At 35.0% G+C, this 18,949-nt stretch overlaps 1 protein-coding gene across 10 annotated transcripts in view; it reads right to left on the bottom strand.

The window, feature by feature from the left end:
- LOC111504205 (potassium voltage-gated channel seizure) overlaps positions 1-18,949 on the bottom strand; it is a 741,437-nt gene that overhangs the window by 152,067 nt on the left and 570,421 nt on the right. The window lies entirely within an intron of this gene.

Raw genomic sequence — 18,949 nt, forward strand, 5'->3', positions numbered from 1 at the left:
TGAAGTGAAGTTCAAATTTTTCTCTAGTAATTTACCTTTTTCCTTTATGAATGAGTTAGAATGTTACTGAAAAAAGTTATTCAGGATAAGATATTAAGGCTCTATAAAGAACTTCATGAAGACTCAATGATATTTTTTTAGGTTCAAACCAAATGAATTGCATGTGAAATTCACAGACAAATTAATAACAGTGTCTAATTTATACTTCATCCATTCAAAGTACTTTTCAGCGTTATATGTGATGCATTTGTGAGTAAGTATAATTTATTACGTTCAACCTCAAAAAAATTACCACGTATAACCGATGTGACTAAATCTTTCTGAAATTTTGACCAGAGCCATAAATTCTCATAACTAATAATGTTTTTAGAAACATTTTGACATATCATGAACAAAAATTATATATTAGGTACCCGAACAGAAAATGGTTTTTGCATCACCAACAAGGCCAAGATGTATTCCAAAGACTCAAAATAGTCTCAGAATGTATTTATCACTACCATATTCAATATTTATCTTGTTTTCTTCTTCTTTGATTTTTTTAGGAATCGATTACAAACGAAAACACAAACCCGATTAACAATGAGTTGAGCAATGAAATTGATTTCGATCTAGATTTGGCTCAGTCTTTTCTTCAATAATAAATTTATCAAGGATCTCTTTGCTAGCTAATATCACGTGACCATATAATCTCTCTTATAGCGAGTTGACCACAAATACTTTTCAATTATTTTCCATTTTGAGTATAATCTCTCACCAGAAGCAACGGAGACAATTCCGTTGAAGATTGTTGAAAGATTGTAATAGAATTCAAAAGTTCAAGTTGGACTGCAAAGATATTTTTTTTTGGTTTTTCAAAATTTGAGGGGGCCCAATAATCTCAAGAAAAGATAAACGCATTAATCCAATCAATTTTTCGAATGAACTTCAAAACATTTATCCAAGTCAGTGGGTAGGTTTTATAAGAGTACGTCCCACTTATGAATCCAAATATTTAAAAAGTCATCAGTTTGATAAATGAATCATATAATACGCGTCAAGAAGGTAGGTTTGTTGTGTATGTTGCCATTTCCTCGTGGCACATCAATAGGTTTCACCTTGAGATCTCGCCTCAAAAGGTAAGAGTCCTACAAATTCTTAGTTCTCAAAAATTTTTGACATGTTTCCGAGGTGATTTTGACGATTTTTCATTTTGTACAGAGTAGAGTTTGACAATTTGTACACTGATGTTGCATTACATTTGGAAAAATACTATCCAAATTTCTTCAAAAGCGATATTCTTAGAAATTGAATTGAAGAGAGCTTTCTGGTCATTATGCTCAGACACTAGATTTAGGACACTTCAATGCCTGAGAATCATACAGATAACATTGAGATTCCTAATGACACTTCAAACTGAAAAATTGTACTGAATTACTGTTATTATATTAGGAATGGTTATTTTAACCACTACCTAGCTCATATATGTAAATTGGAATGATTGAATTTCAAAACAGCCTCCAAAAGTAGATACCGCTGTAAGCAATTAGCTTACAGAGAATTAGAGACTTCGTAGTGGGAAAGTGTTTGATTAAGGTTCAGCCAACTACCATTAGGATACATTAATTAAATTTTCATCAAGTGGACTGACTGAAGCATAGGGTACAAGCTACATAACTCCATACACAAAATTTTAGTATACTCATGGAAATGTGTGAATGGGATAGATATATCAGCATCAAATATTGAGGGACAAGAGACTTTTGTTTGGCAGTCGTGTTAGAATTAGATCCCATGTTCTACCCTCAACTGTAAATTCTTGTTTTAATGACGGTCATAACAATTTCAAGTGAATAAAGCAAATTTTCGCGTCTAATATTGAAAGTCCCTTCCACCTAAAAACTTCGCTAAAATCAAGTAGTACTCGTAATTTTAAGCTTATTAGAATTTTCTATTGCCTTCGGGTTGAAACAAATGATTCATTCAAGTGTTCGGTGACACTATTCATATGTGATTTCTCTGATATTTGTTCCTAATGTTGTCCCAAAGTAGTCCTCATGATATTAGGACTTACAATTATCCAATAGTAGCACCTTATGAGAACTAGTGAGTAGCATTTTTATAATCATCATTGTTTTTAGCATTCATTTATGTATTAGTTCGATATATTCGAGAAATAAAAGCTTCTTCATTATCAACTGTTGTAAACATTCTGCAATTAGTATTTCGAAACAGATTTCTCATCTACATCAATTATTTTCTTCAAACCGATGAAGTGATTGAATGGCAGAACATTTAGGAATCGCATCCAGGAACATCACATGACCTACTAATTGTTGCTCGCGGCTTCGCCCGCGTAGAATTTGGTTTTTCATATTAGGTTTCGTGACAGACTATTTTAAACAAATAGTTGCAATATTTTGTTAATGACCCAAAACTTCAGGTTTCCAACTTCAAAATTAACGAAATTCAATACAATCTTCGAAACTCTTTTTCCCCTTGGGGGTGGAAATTCCTGAGATCCTTTCTTGATGCTTATTTACGTTTACAAAAAACCTACCTGCATATTTCAAGATCTAGGTTCAGTAGCTTCGGCTGAACGTTGATATAAGCGCGAGTAACAGCTAGTAATTTATATTTTCACTTAAAAATACAGTAACTGAAAAAATATACAACTGCACTAAGTAATGAATAGCTTCGAGAATCGAATTATGTTACCTATAAAGAAATTCACATAACTAACACAACCGTCAATGACGTCTGCCCTCACGCGTCTGCCCGCGTTCGCGTCGCGTTCTTGGCGATGGCGCTTCATTGCTTAAACAGCCTCTCTACCCCCGCGCATCGTCCCCCGTCGTCTTACAGTAGAAGCGATGCGTAATGGCTGACTGCATTGTGTCGAATTATTTTTATTGTGATAACTCTTGAACGATTCGTTCAGATTACTTAGTGTAAACGACAAAGTTCATCCATAATAAATAATTAAAACGACAATTGTATCAATTTTCATAGGAATTTTTGTTCTGAAATCTACATTGTGAAAAAAGTATCCATTTTAATTGTATTTATGGCTCAGTACTTTGCATATAGTGGTCACCACATAATATGTAGATATATGCTATCGCGGACTTTTATTTAGAACTAATCAAGATCAATAATCTTACGGTACATTATCTGCATGTAACTCCAACGGTATAGGCAGCGGTATATCATCTTTCAGAAGAAAATCTTCAGCGGAAATTTCAAAATTTCACACAAAGATAATAAAGGTTTGTAGCTAAATTATTTGGAAGCAATTGAAATTAACAAACTTGAAAAATCAAGCATTTTACTGAATGAACAGTTGGATTTGAATAGATCACCATTACTGAACTTGTTTTCTTAGAAATCGATGTATCTTAGTTTTCGTAGACATTGTATTATTGATACAATATGCTCTAGGTAATCAAAGTTTGAGGATGTACTTCAAGTAGGTATATAGAAGTGAGTAAATGAAGTTTGTGAATATCAAATTGTAGGGTGTAGTTTAATAAATAACAATTTCATTGAAATTGAAAAGAATACGCGACGTACAGTTAATGCATCTAGCTGCATCAAGTAATTCGGGTGCGGTCTCATCTCAAGACACGATAAACTCTATCTATTGGAAATTTTTTCCCTCGGTAGAACAAAAATGCTGTCTACCAACGCGCGTTCCGCTAACTGAGTTAACAGCATTAGGAGATGATTAGGTTATCTTGTCTTATTCAAACACATATGGAGTTCTAGAGAGGAGTTGCATGTACCAGAAATTATGAATAAAGGTTTCGAAGAGTTTTCGTCCTTGCTAATGTCTTTTATTCTGGGCAAAGCAGAGTCAGATGCTACAAATGCAATACGCATATATATAGACGGCTCAAAAACCAAAGAAGGCTTAGGATGTGGAGTGTACTCCAGATCAACAGAACTGGCTGGTATCTCAATTGCCAATGAAGAAATAACCAGAAAAGAAATTTCTAGCAAAAACATAACAATCTGCACTGATAGTAGTCAAGCTCTATTAGCCTTGAACAGGCAACATGTTACCTCAGGGTTAGTACTAGAGTGCCACCAAGATTTAGCCAAAGCCTCAGTAGGCTGAGGTGGGTTAAAGGGTACGACAGGAGTAAAGGTAATCTCATTGTCGACTCTTCAGCCAAGGAAGCGACTGGACTGAGAATTTTAGGACCCAGTGGCACCTACGACCTGATGACTTCGACTATTGCGGAACTAGCCAAACGTTACACTCATGCTCAATCCCCGAAGAGATAGAATGGAATCAAAGGATGCAATCTTGCCAGGATCACTCTAGGCGACCCTTGGAAGCTGGCGCCGAAGAAATATCTGGCGATGACCAGAAAAAATCTACGCTTAACTGTAGGATTCCTGACTGGCCACTGTCAACTAAGGAAACACCTCCATAATATGGGGCTAGTGAACACACCTCTATGCAGGATGTGTGAACAGGAAGATAAAACTGTCAGGCATGTCCTATGCGAGTGTCCGGAGTTATCGTCAATAAGAGGGTGTGTGTTCGGCGAGTCTTGGCCTACACCTGCCGATATAAAGAAGATCTCAGTGACACCCCACCTTTCTGGAAAGGACAGGATGGACGATGACCTAGGAGAAAAACTCTTCAGGAGGATGTACAGATAGACAGACAGACAGACAGACAGATCTTTCATTCTGGTGTATTTTTGAAAAACATTTGAGATTTATCAAGGAATTCTTATGCGCCCAAATTTGGGAAGATGAATTCAAGTTCAAAACATCGAAATCAGCTCATTTCTCTTGAACACCGATCCATATTTTCTCATATTTTTTCAGCTTAGGAAAGAAGCGAAGAACAACAACAGAGATAGCTGTTCGACCTATTTTAGATCTGAGTGCTTTTGCCAGATGGATGCCGTATTGGATTCAACTGTCCTCAAAGGATAAGCCTGATAACTCCCCCTACAAAGATTCCATCTATGCGAAGCCATGCTTTGACATCGATCTCCTAATAAGAAATCGTTTTCTGGTTGGCAACTGCCTGAAACTGGAGCTCTAAATTGATCAAAGACAAATTGGCTTCGCAACTTGGATAAACAAAGTTTGAGTTTTCTGTCGGTTCTATGGATAGTTTGATAAGTAGAATTCGGAAACTCTGGCGTGAAATGACTATATCGAGATGCTTTTCGTTCATCAGAACAAATATGCGGTCAATCGAACGCGCGTTTTGCTCATCAAGTTAGCATTATCAGGAAAATACTAAATCTACTTTTAATGGCTATGTTGATGTTTCAATATGCACCTGGAAGAATTATTGCTCTACATAATGAGGGACATTTAATTGATTTCTAGTATTTTGTCATTGTTCCTATTGTTAATTACTACCTTACTGATACCTAGTCTTTTTATGAAACAAACTAATACACTTTATTGTATGATTTTCACTATATTAGTTAGTTTTAATATGGATTTTCATCAAGTATTGGCCAGTTCTATTCAATTAGTCTTCATTTATTTTGTGATTGGCCGATCTTTATGACCCTTAAAAAAATTATAATAATGTTTATTTGTATAATAAAAATAATCTTACAAAACAATTTAACACATGTAAAAACAAATAAACAGAAAAATCACAGAAGCAATTCAAACTGCTGGTACGAGTTACGTGGAAACAGCTATCAAGAAACGTGCCTTATCTACAGGAGCCCGAGACTTTGCAAACTCATTATATTTCAAATCTTGTAATAATTGTCTTAATAAAAATTCATTCTTTGTACTGCTCTCGAAGAGAATAAACGCTTTTTGAGTCTTATGTGAAATCGATTTTTCTTTTTAAAAACTAAGTTCTCGATTTCCAATACATAATTGGCGCAGTCGGTAGGATTCTCGCGGTCGTGAAAAAGAACATTTGCATTGTGCCAAAAATCGTTTTCGTGACTTTGAAGTTTCAACTTCTTCAGCGAGGATCGAAGGGATTCAAGGAGCTCTCTGCAGAAAAAAAGAATCGGGAAAGGAACCAGGAGACTACAATCACCAAACTGTAAGTGCCAAATTCCTTTTCGACTTTCCTAAACCCTCTTTTTAAGGACTTTGGGAGAGATAGGGTAGTGACGTTGATTCCAACTGAATATTGGATATTGACATTTCATTTACTTGCAAAAATAACAAATAATAACTATATTGAACTTGAAAGTTAAATTAGTGCCGATCGATAGATACTGAATTCTATTGATCAAAATCAACAATTTATGAACGATATTGAAAATATTTTACAACTATTAAATAATCTGTCAGTCGAAGACAATAATCAAAATATTCCAAACATGCCACCAGCGGAACCTCGAATGGTCGACTGGAACCTTTTTAAATCTCGTTTGGAAAACATTAAACCCTACGATGGGGATAGTAATACTCTTAATAAATTCATAACTCGTTGTCAAAGCCTGTTGAACGATTATGCCATATATGGAGATGCTGCTTTTCAAAAACATATACTTGAATGCATTCAAGAAAAATTAGTAGGAAAAGCAGAAGCAATGGTAGGAAACAGGATAGAATTAAATACTTGGGAAAAACTAAAAAATGCTCTTTGCCAAAGTTTTTCAGATCGCAGGGACTTAGATTGTTTAGTTCAAGAACTCACGAGAACTAGACCTTATAAGGGAGAAAACCTTATTAATTTTGGGAGTAGAATACAACTGTTGAAAAGTAGTGTTGTCCAGAGAATAAGTAATGATGTCAATTTAACCGAACCCGAAAAATTATGTCATATTAATCACTATGATAAAACAGCACTGAGTACCTTCATTGCAGGGTGTACTGGCATCCTGAAAAATAATATGCATATTAAAAAACCAGCTTCACTGGAAGACGCAATGGCGTACGCGAACGAATTTGAAAACTTTGAAAGAATGTATGGAAGTTCAAACGAAACAAAAAATACAACTCCCAGGACTAATTTGGTTCCTAAACCACAATTTGGTAATAATTCACAAGGGCATAATTTCAATAACCAACATTATTTAAATCACCAACCCCACTTTCACCAATACCCCCAATTTTCTGGAAATTTCAACACTTTCCAGTCACAATATAGTCAAAAACCAGTTTGGCCAAATCAGCCTATACCTGTTCAACCTAGGCAACAACAAACTAGATTCCCAACAAATCGTGACGTCTTCGGACCCCCAAAAAATGTCTTCAAACCTAATCAAATACCACAAAACCGATTACCTAAACCCGAACCAATGTCGACAACCTCGAGAAACCCAACTGTAGTATCAAGAAACCGACAATTTCAAAATCACGGATTTCAAAATTTCGGAAATACTAATCTGAATTCAAATGGACAACAACGTAGGAATCCAAACTTTGTTTTCGAAGAATTACATTCTAACGAATATGACAATCAATTTGTGTCAGACCCTTTCTATTCTAATGAAAATTTATACTCCCCTCCTGAGTATCGACATGATCAATATCAAAATTCCTACGATTTCAATACCGAAACACCCAAGCCTGACGAAAATATAGAATTTGATAATGACCAAGACCAAAATTTTCCTTCGGACAACCAAGACGAAAACCTGACATAGAAGAATTTAATGTCTTCTCAAACAACGCCCTTCCTTACATAGAAATTCAAAATCCCAAATCGAAACTCTTGATCGACACAGGTAGCTCTAAATCTATAATACGCCCAACAATAATAGAAAATTTATGTCCAAACACAATTTATCATTCGAACACTGTCTTAAAAACAACTTTAGGTAGTAAAAACATTAGATATAGAGCTCTTGTTCCGTGTTTTCCAGAATTTAATAGTAATTATGAAATTGACTTTATTTTATTTGATTTTCATGATTATTTTGACGGTGTTATTGGTTTAAATGATCTGATCAATATGAATCTTAATATTGATCTCACAAATAACCGATTGATTGGGGAACATGTAGAAATTCCTCTCAAATATAGAGAAAGTAACGACAGTAGTTTCAGTTTCTCAGTAGGTCCCAAAGAAAAAATTATCAAAAATTTACCGGTCAATATTTCAGATGGAGATATTTTGATTGAAAGAATTTATTTAGGAAAACTTGTTATACCTCGAACTCTTACTTCAGCAAAAAACGGACTAGCACCTATTGAAATTCAAAATCTTACAGATCAATCCATTACGATGACATTAAACAACAATATTGAAGCAATCCCTTTCGAATCGCAAAAATTCGAAACATATAAATTCGAAGCTTTTTCTATCCCGCCACAACAGACAGACACACACATACAAAAGAATGAAATACTGGATTTCATTCGTACCGATCACATGAACTCTGAAGAAAAATCCGCTATTACAAAGCTCTGTAAGGAATATGCTGACATATTTTTTAAACCAGGTGACAAACTGACATTTACCTCGAAAGTCAAACACATAATCAGAACAAACGACGAAATTCCCGTACATACAAAGTCATACAGATATCCGTATGTTCACAAAAATGAGGTACAACAACAGATAAAAGACATGCTTGACAAAAACATCATAAGACCATCCTGTAGCCCGTGGTCATCACCAATTTGGATAGTGCCAAAAAAGTTAGACGCATCAGGTAAACAAAAATGGCGTTTAGTAGTTGACTATCGAAAAGTCAACGAAAAAACTATTGACGACCGATATCCGATCCCGAATATCGCGGATATACTAGACAAACTTGGTAGAGCTCAATATTTTACCACGCTGGACCTTGCTAGCGGGTTTCACCAAATTGAGATGAGTAAATGCTCTATCGAAAAGACAGCTTTCACCGTGGATAACGGGCACTTCGAGTACTTGAGGATGCCCTTTGGGTTGAAAAATGCGCCCTCTACCTTTCAAAGGGCCATGGATGAAGTCCTGAAAGACCTACAACACAAAATATGCATGGTCTACATGGACGATATCATAATTTTCAGTACCGGCCTTCAAGAACATATTCAAAATTTAAAATTGGTTCTTACAAAATTAAGGGAAGCTAAATTAAAAATCCAACTAGATAAATGCGAATTTCTACGCAAAGAAGTAGAATTTTTAGGCCATATAGTCACAAAAGATGGGATAAAACCGAATCCTATCAAAATTGAAAAGATAAAAAATTTCCCATTACCTAGAACCCAAAAAGAAATTAAATCATTTCTAGGCCTTCTTGGATATTATCGGAAATTTATAAAAGATTTCGCTAAAATCACCAAACCCATGACTTCATGTCTAAAAAAGGACAATAAAGTCGAACATACCAAGGAGTTCAAAGATTGTTTTGAAACTTGCAAAAATATTCTAATCTCAGAACCTGTGTTAGCTTACCCAGACTTCGAAAAAGATTTCGAACTCTCTACCGATGCCTCTAAATATGCATTGGGTAGCATTTTGTCTCAAAATGGTCATCCCATTTGCTATGCATCTAGGACACTAAACTCTGCTGAAATAAATTACTCTACAATAGAAAAAGAACTGCTCGCAATAGTTTGGAGCTGTAAGTATTTTCGACCGTACCTGTTTGGCAGGAAATTTGTGATTTATACAGATCACAAACCTCTGCAATGGCTTTTTTCCTCAAAGGACCCAAACTCAAGACTTGTGAGATGGCGCCTAAAATTGGAAGAGTTTGACTATGTCATTAAATACAAAAATGGTAAAAATAATCAAGCAGCAGATGTCCTCTCTAGATACCCACCTAATTTTGAGATAAATGCACTAGAAACAATGTCAACCGATGTTAATTTGGATGACATTGATGAAGTAATAGAAAAAGAACTAGAAAACTTGAACAATCTTCCAAATCTAGACAATGAGAATATCACTGATTTCTTAGAAAATCAGTCACTATTGGATACTCTGCCGTCAAGTACTGGAAATCCAAGAGTTAATATAATTTCTAATATATTAGTAAAACCGGCAAACAAAGTCAACCCCGAACCAGAGGTGGACTTGGAAACAGTACATACTTCTGCCGAAAACCCTATATTGACAATACCAATAGTAGACCGATCTTTAAATACATATAAAAATCAGCTAGTTATGACAGTTGGAGACATAGACAAAACCAAAGTTAGACGAGAAAAAGTATTCGAAAATATCCGACTATACATCACTTTTCCAAAAGTCGAACTCGAAAATCAAATTAAAACTTTTGCAAGAGAATATTTGAACCCCAAACAGCATTATGCTCTGTACTTTAAAAACCCTCAACTTTCGGAAATATTTTCTGTAACTATCCAAAATACTTTCAAAAATTCCTCATTCAAATTATTGCACTGCACAAAATTTTTGACTGACGTAGAAACGTTGAAGGAACAAAAGCAAAAGCTAGAGTATTACCACATATACAAATCCGGTCATAGAGGAATGAACGAAGTGAAAATGTCATTAGGTTCTCGATATTATTGGCCGAATATGTCTATAGATATAGAGAATTATATCAACAATTGTGAAACATGCCTAAAAAACAAATATGACAGGGATCCCCCTGCCATTAAGTTCAATCTGACCCCCACTGCATCCAAACCATTCGAACATATTCACATCGACGTTTTTAGAATATCTAACCATATTTACTTGACCATTATTGATGCTTTCTCCCGATACGGCCAAGCATACCCTTTAAAGTCGGCAACAGGAATATCAATAGTTGAAGGTCTTTTGAATTTTGTAACTCATCATGGGTTACCTCTAAAAATTACAAGTGATTGCGGTACGGAGTTTAAAAATCAAGATTTAGAAAACTTCTGCTCTCTTCACCGTATTCAACTTCATTTCACCACAGCGAAGAATAGCAACTCAAATTCCCCAGTAGAACGTTTTCATTCTACCTTAATTGAACATTTTCGTTGTTTAAGAGAAGAAAATAAAAACCTCACCCCAGACCAATTGGTAAAATACGCTATATTGAGCTATAATAATTCTATACATAGTGTAACCAAATTCACTCCATTTGAAGTTATCAAAGGACATATTGACGATTCTAACCCCTTCGATATGAACGATAACGTTATTATATCGAATTATATTCAAAATCACAAGGAAGTTAGCAAAAATATGTACGAAAATATACAAAGAGCAAATCAAACAACTAAAGAAAAAGTAATAACTAGAGCAAACGAAAAAAGGTCAAACGCCCCACAATATACGGGTCGAAAAACAGTTTATATAAAAACTAAACCCCGAAACAAAAATTTACCAAAATTCAAAAAGGTTACTATCGATCAGGAAACTGATAAAAAATTAATCACACAATCCGGAACATATCATAAAAGTTCTGCTAGAAAACCCAGAAATATTAAAGAACAAACATTGTTACAGGAAAATCAAGAGGATGAAGTTTCTTCTCCTTTGCCTGGTCGTTCAACTAACATATTGTAAGGATGACATAGACGTTACCAACCTAGACAATCTTATCCTCCCAATACAACTAGGAAACGCTAGACTCATATACACTAAACATACCTTTCTACACTATTTGGACCTTAAAATCATTATCGATCAGATACAAAATTTGAATAAAAATTTTAAATCAATCGAAAATAGTATTTCCAAAGCTAATGTAACTAACCCAATATCTTATCACGGATTATCGGAAAATATGCTGATCAGAACTAAATATCTCATTAGCACTTTACAGAGAAAAATCGACAATCTATTACCTTCATTCCATACTCGCAATAAAAGAGGGCTAATCAATGTAGTTGGTAAAGTAAACAAATGGCTTTTTGGCAACCTCGACTCTGATGACGAGGAACGTTATAATAACGCTATTAAAGTTTTGGAAAATAATCAGGAAAAAATTATTCACGAAACCAATCTCCAAATTTCTTTGTCTAAAACATTAATAAACCATTATAACAAAACCATTAGAATTTTCAACGCGAATCAAGAGAAGTTCGAGCGAGATTTGAAAAGATTTCAGGTAACGATTAGTGATACAATAAGAAATGTCGATAATTACCTTAGTTTTCAAGGAACACTATTACAATTGAACTTAGACTGTCAGAATTTGATAAACTTTATAGATAATATCGAAAATGCCATTATGTTTTCAAAACTGAACACTTTGCATAATTCAATTGTATCTACTACTGAACTTCAGGAGATGGCGACATATTTAATGAAAATATATAACCAAAATCAAGTTCCAAATTTTAAGAATACACTCATGTATTACCAATTTTTAGGAACGCAAGTCAGTTTCGTCAATACCAAATTGATCTTTGCAATACACGTCCCTATTGTTAGGCCCAAATTCTTTGAATTCTATCATGTATATCCTATTATCCAAAATCACATGATGTCTTTCCCCAAATACCCATATTTGGCACGGAACCAGGGCGATATCCAGTTCGAAAAAGAAGATTGCCCGTTCCTAGAAAATACATATTACTGCCTGGAGAACTTTGCGCCACCGGATAACTGCACACTTCACCTTTTTGAAGGAAAAGCCTTAGAGAAATGCCACCTTTTGGAAATCAACGTGCAAGATCCCATTGTAGAACAAGTAACACAAGATCGAGTATTGATAATCCCTTTCAAAGAAGAACGCCTATATTCCAAATGTAAAACAGATCAATACCTAGAAATCAATTCTCCAGTATTGATCAGAATCCCACAATCATGCGAAGTCCAAATCCATGATACAAAATATGTAAATGACATTTATATCCAACAAGGAAAACCCATGATTTTACCCAAATTGGAAATGACGGACTTGAAAACCCCAAAAGTCTACGACACCCCAAATTTCACCAAAATCAACCTTGATGAACTGTACCAAATAGATAGAATAGCCAATCAACTGAAGCCTATTCAATCGCAACAAAACCAAGTTCCTACAACATCTATTTTTGGGACTATAATATTTGTAATCATCGTCATCGTGATACTGCTCAGCCTGCCGAAATTGAAGCAGTATTTCCAAAAAATATTCAAGAAGAACCAAAAAGCCTGTGAATCCGCAGAAACCACAACTTCAAAAAATAACTCCGTTATTTTTTCAGCCTGAGGAGGGACGAGTTACGTGGAAACAGCTATCAAGAAACGTGCCTTATCTACAGGAGCCCGAGACTTTGCAAACTCATTATATTTCAAATCTTGTAATAATTGTCTTAATAAAAATTCATTCTTTGTACTGCTCTCGAAGAGAATAAACGCTTTTTGAGTCTTATGTGAAATCGATTTTTCTTTTTAAAAACTAAGTTCTCGATTTCCAATACATAATTTACGTGATATAATGACACATCCAGGTGAAGTCATATTTGGGTTTTATTGATAAGTTACATTGTAACAATTCAATTTGTCACAGTTGGTTACTTGAAAATATAATTAAAAGAAGATCAAATGAGTAGGACAGCCTGTATGACACCAAGTGTACAGCGTATTTAGAATAACTCCATTATACAGAGACTATTAAAATGTTTTGATGTCTAAAAAATTTTACATTGAGCTAAATCAACAATAGGTGATAGGAATATTGACTATGCGACACATTTCCGAGTGTAATTTGGCATAATAAACTGATATCAGTGAATTTGTATCTAACTTGCACTTAAGAGATTTCATCAGATAGTACAATTGATTCAATTTCTTGCATATATAATCTATATGTTTTTGCCATGTGAGGAGTGAGTCAACCATAGTTCCTAAGAATTTTGTCGAGCTGGTCAGTTCTAAAGGTTCATTTTGGAAACTGAGAATGAGATTATGTTGACTTCTCGATGAATTCGCGAATTGCATGTATACCGTTTTGTTCTGGTTGACAATGAGTCTGTTCTTGTTACACCACCCATTAAATTCGATTAGAACAGCATTTACCATTTGTGTCATATCATCAGATGTTTCACTAGAAAGAATGATAGACGTGTCATCTGTATAGAAAAATATTTTTCCATGACTTATATTGAGAGGAAGATCATTTACATATAATGAAAATATTAGTGGCCCAAGAACGCTGCCCTGAGGGGTACCTGTTGTAACTGAAAATTTATCCGACTTGATGTTATTCTGCTTTACCTGGAAACATCTATTCGCAAAAAAAGAAATAATTAATTGATTTACATTACCACGAATCCCAAGGTTGAAGAGTTTGTCTGCTAAAAATTTAGTGTTCAAAGTGTCGAAGGCCCTGCTCAAGTCAAAGAAGACTCCTACAACAATATTTTTTTCGTCAATTAAATCATGTATTTGTTGTGTGAAATTAAGCGTTGCGGTTTCTGTTGAGCAGTTTTTCCTGAATCCATGTTGGCACTCTGTCATCAGATCGAAGGTTTTGAGGTAGTCGTTTATTCTGAGAGATATTAGTTTTTCCAAAATTTTTGAGAGTACGCTGATAATTGATATAGGACGATAATTTTCGATACTCTTTTTGTCACCATTTTTCAATACGGGTACTAGAATGGCAATTTTGAGAAGATCAGGTTATTCTCCAAAACCAACACATAAATTGATAATATGAGCTATTTGGTCTGATAATATATCTACACATTCTTCAATAATTTTTGTAGAGACCTCATCATGCCCTGTGCTTTTTTTATTAGGTAATGAGGCTGAGACTTTTTTTACTTCGTTTGTTGTTACGGGTTTGAAAAACATCGTTGTAGTAACATTCGCCATTGTTGTGCAGCTATCTGGGTAATCACCAGAGAAATGTGTTTTGATTTTTTTGTCAATTATGGTTGAAAAGTATTCTCTAAATGTTTTCGCGACTTCTACTTCATTACTGATACATTTCTGATTGTGATTCAGGATTATACGTTTACTCTGAGTTGTTCTAGATGGTTGCTTGATTATACTTCAAAGAGTTTTGCTTTTATTGCTAGACTCATTTATTTTTTTCATATAATGATTTATCTTTTCCTGGCGAATTTCAATTTCTACGCTTTTCTTTGCTGTTTTATATTGGGATAGAGCATTGATCTGTTGAAAATTATTTATGTAATCAGAGTTATTGAGACCACCAAGTTGAAGTACCAATATCAATATCTAGGACATGGTTTATGGATGGTGTTAGGGTTTTAACCCGTTACCAATGTGGACTGTATATAATTATTCACTAGTATTAATGAAAGCCCAAGTACTTTCAACAAACTATATTTCCAAATATTACACAATGTGCAATGTATGCACTGTTTGTCTTCTATTCTAACGTGTTACCATCGTCACACTTGACTGACTACCCAAAAGCTCTTAAAACTGTTATCTCTCTATGCGCGAGGGGTGTGTTGGCATAGTTGCCAGATATAATTTATCCTATAATTTCTAACATACCCCCCACCTTGAAAGATTGTCTTTCAAAACGAAATGTAAAGTTACAAGAAAATAACATAATTTTACAACTACAAATTAAGCATCAATACATTTATGTGATTGCATTGTCAATTGGTAAAGGACACACTTTGGAAATAGCTCTTTTAATAACACCATTTTTTGTTTTAATGGAAACAACACGAGCCTTCCCATCAGGACCTGAGAACACTTCACACACACGGCCAAGTTTCCATTGGAGAGGAGGAAGATTTTCTTCACGTACTATAACCAGCTGTCCAGTCTGCAGGTTATCTTGCTCAATTTGCCATTTATGACGCTGCTGGAGTTCGGCGATATAGTCCTTTGACCATCGATTCCAAAAGTGTTGGTACATCAGTTGAATATGCTGATATTTCGAGAGTCTATTGATTGGAATTTCCATTAAATTTGGATCAGGTAAACTAGTTAGTCTTTTTCCAATCAGGAAGTGAGATGGTGTCAAAACGTCCATATCGTTTGGATTGGAGGAGAGTGGGGTTAATGGTCGGGAATTCAAAGCTGCTTCTACCTGGGTGAGCAGAGTTGACAATTGTTCAAATGTTAATGAAACATTACCCATTACCCTTTTCAAATGAAATTTAGTTGATTTTATCCCTGCCTCCCATAGACCACCAAAATTTGGAGAATTGGAGGGAATAAATTTCCAAATTACGCCTTCATTTGCAAAGTAGTTTACGAGTGGAATCTCATCATTTTTCAAAAATTCAGCCAATTTTTTCAATTCCAAATTGGCACCGACGAAATTTGTGGCATTATCAGACCATACACAATTCGGTTTACCTCTACGCGAGCAAAATCTTCTGAATGTAGCAATAAATGCTTCAGATGTAAGGGAGGAAATTAATTCTAAATGGACTGCTCGAGTGGTGAAACAGACAAATAAACAAACATAGGATTTTGAGAGCCTTGCACCACGACCAGGTTTATCTTTAATTAAAAAAGGACCTGCATAATCCACTCCAGTGGTGAAAAATGGTGGCATTGGACGAACCCTTTCTTCAGGAAGAATACCCGTAATTTGAGAAATACCTTTCGGTTTAGTTCTGAAACATCTAATACATTCGAATACGATTCTTCTGGCTAGGTTCCTACCTCCAATTATCCAGAAATTTTCCCTTATTGAACTCAACAACATGAGAGGACCACCATGAAGCAGTCGTTCATGTTCAAACTTGACTAAAAGATAGGAGAAATGATGTTTTGATGACAAAACTACGGGATGTTTCTTAGCATAATCCAATTCTGATAGTTGAAGTCTTCCCCCCACCCTGAGTAGATGTGATTCATCCAAAAATGGACTTAAGCTAGCAAATGACTTCAACTTAATCGGTTTTTCCGCTTCAATATTATTTATTTCTTCAACAAAGGACTCCTTTTGAGACCATTTTACTAAAGTTGTCATAGCAATTTCTAACTCGAGGGGTGTTAACGAATCATGACGTTTATCAAATTTACTTTTACAATTGTGAATGAACCTTAAACAATAAGCCAATGTGCGTTTCATTTTAGTTAACGATGAAAATTTTCCAAATGGAAAATATGAGATTTTTTGTGCTGCATGACAAGATGAAACTTGTCTTTTTATTTCTGGTATATTTTCTGGCTCAATGTTTTTTACAAATAATAAGGGCCATTTTTCCTCTGCAAGTGATAGCCAACTTGGACCTTTCCACCACATTTCACAATCACCAATTCTCCCAGGGCTCATACCACGAGACAGAGGATCTGCAGGGTTGTCCTCACTTTTAATATACCGCCAATCTTTTGGATCAATGAGATTCTGTATTTGCGAGACCCTGTTTGCGACAAAGGTCGGTAATAAATGTGGTGATGTATTAATCCAACATAACGTCACAGTTGAGTCAGACCAGAGCACTGTTTTTGAAAATTGAAGGTCTAGAGAACTTTTAATTTTGGTTATTAATTTAGCTAAAACTAAGGCACCACACAGTTCAAGTCGTGGAATTGTTTGAGATTTTAACGGTGTTACCTTTACCTTAGAACCGACCAAACAAACGTGAATATTGCCTCTTTCATCTATGCTTCTTATATACACGCATGACCCGTAAGCCTTTAACGAGGAGTCAGCAAAGCCATGTATTTCCAATCTAGTAGGATTTGCACAAACTACACGCCGTGCAATTTGTAAATCATTGAGAGAATTAAATTGATTTTTCAATTGATACCATTGTGTATGGATATCAGACGGCAATGTTTCGTCCCAAGTCACCTTTAATGACCATAAGGTCTGTAACAATATCTTGGCAATGATAACACAAGGACCCAATAAACCAAGTGGATCAAATATTTTTGATATATCAGACAAAATTGATCGTTTTGTTATTTTGTCTGACTTCGAAAAATCAATATTATATTTGAGTACATCTAAACTAAAACACCAATACAAACCAAGCGTTTTGTTCTCTTCCTTCTCACCGAAATGAACATTTTCCAATTTAGAAAGATTGCCATTTATTTTTTCGGTAACTTGCGGATCACTGCTAATCCACTTCCTCAGTGGAAATCCATTCGCTTTCAATAATGATGACACATCATTACATAACTGAACTGTCTCTTCAAGAGAATCTGCACCAGATACAAAATCGTCAACATAGAAATGATGTAAGATAGCTTGTGCCGCCTTTGGGGCACTTTCTAAGTTTTGAATACCAACTTCCTTTAAACACCTCATAGCCAGAAAAGGTGCCGATTTTGTTCCATAGGTAACAGTGTTCAAAACATATTCCTTGATACTTTGTTCCGGATTTTTGCGCCACAAGATTTTTTGAAGATTTCTATGCAGAGGATCTATCCAAATTTGCCTATACATCTTTTCGATATCTGCGCAGACTGCAATATTGAATTGACGAAAGCGCAACAAGATTTTCAAAAGATCGTCTTGGTTATTTGCACCTTTATACTGTATGTCGTTGAGAGAGATGCCGTTACTTGTTTGTGCGGATCCATTGAAGACAACTCGTAATTTTGTTGTCGAACTTTGTTCCTTTAGGACACCATGATGTGGCAAAAAATATGACACTTGTTCATCATATGAAGATGGAGGTGCCAATGACATGTGTCCCATCATTTCATATTGTTCCATGAAATCACAATACATATTACTTAACTGTGGATTCCTTGCCAACCGCTTTTCCAAACCCAAAAACATATCTAAAGCATGTTTTTTGGAATCTGCCAATTTACATGGTGATTCAGATAGTGGCATTTGTACCATAAATTTTCCATCAGAAGATCTTTTTGTTGTGTTAACAAAAATCTCTTCACATTTCTGCTCATCCTCAGACATGTAGTTGTTCAAGGAAGGAGGTTCCTCTATTGTCCAAAACTTCCCCAATTGATCGTGTAGTTCTGAAGTTTGAGAAAGATTGTTGCTAACAAGATTACACTGTGTTATCATGTTTCCTGTGTGTCTACCTATAGATCCTGAAACAATCCAACCAAGTGATGTTTTTTGTAAAATTGGGTTTTTTAGTCCCAACTTTATTTGACCAATACATAACAAAGAATAAAAAACTTCTGCTCCTAACAAGATATCTATCGGACTGGATTTCGAAAATCCAGGATCTGCCAATGGAAGATGAGGAGGAATATTCAAATGACTCACATCAATGTTAT

This window comes from Leptinotarsa decemlineata, unplaced genomic scaffold (genome assembly GCF_025532065.1).
Source record: "Leptinotarsa decemlineata unplaced genomic scaffold, Ldec_3_MD MMD2_tig00026340_RagTag_RagTag, whole genome shotgun sequence".
NCBI classification, from domain to species: Eukaryota; Metazoa; Arthropoda; class Insecta; order Coleoptera; family Chrysomelidae; genus Leptinotarsa; species Leptinotarsa decemlineata.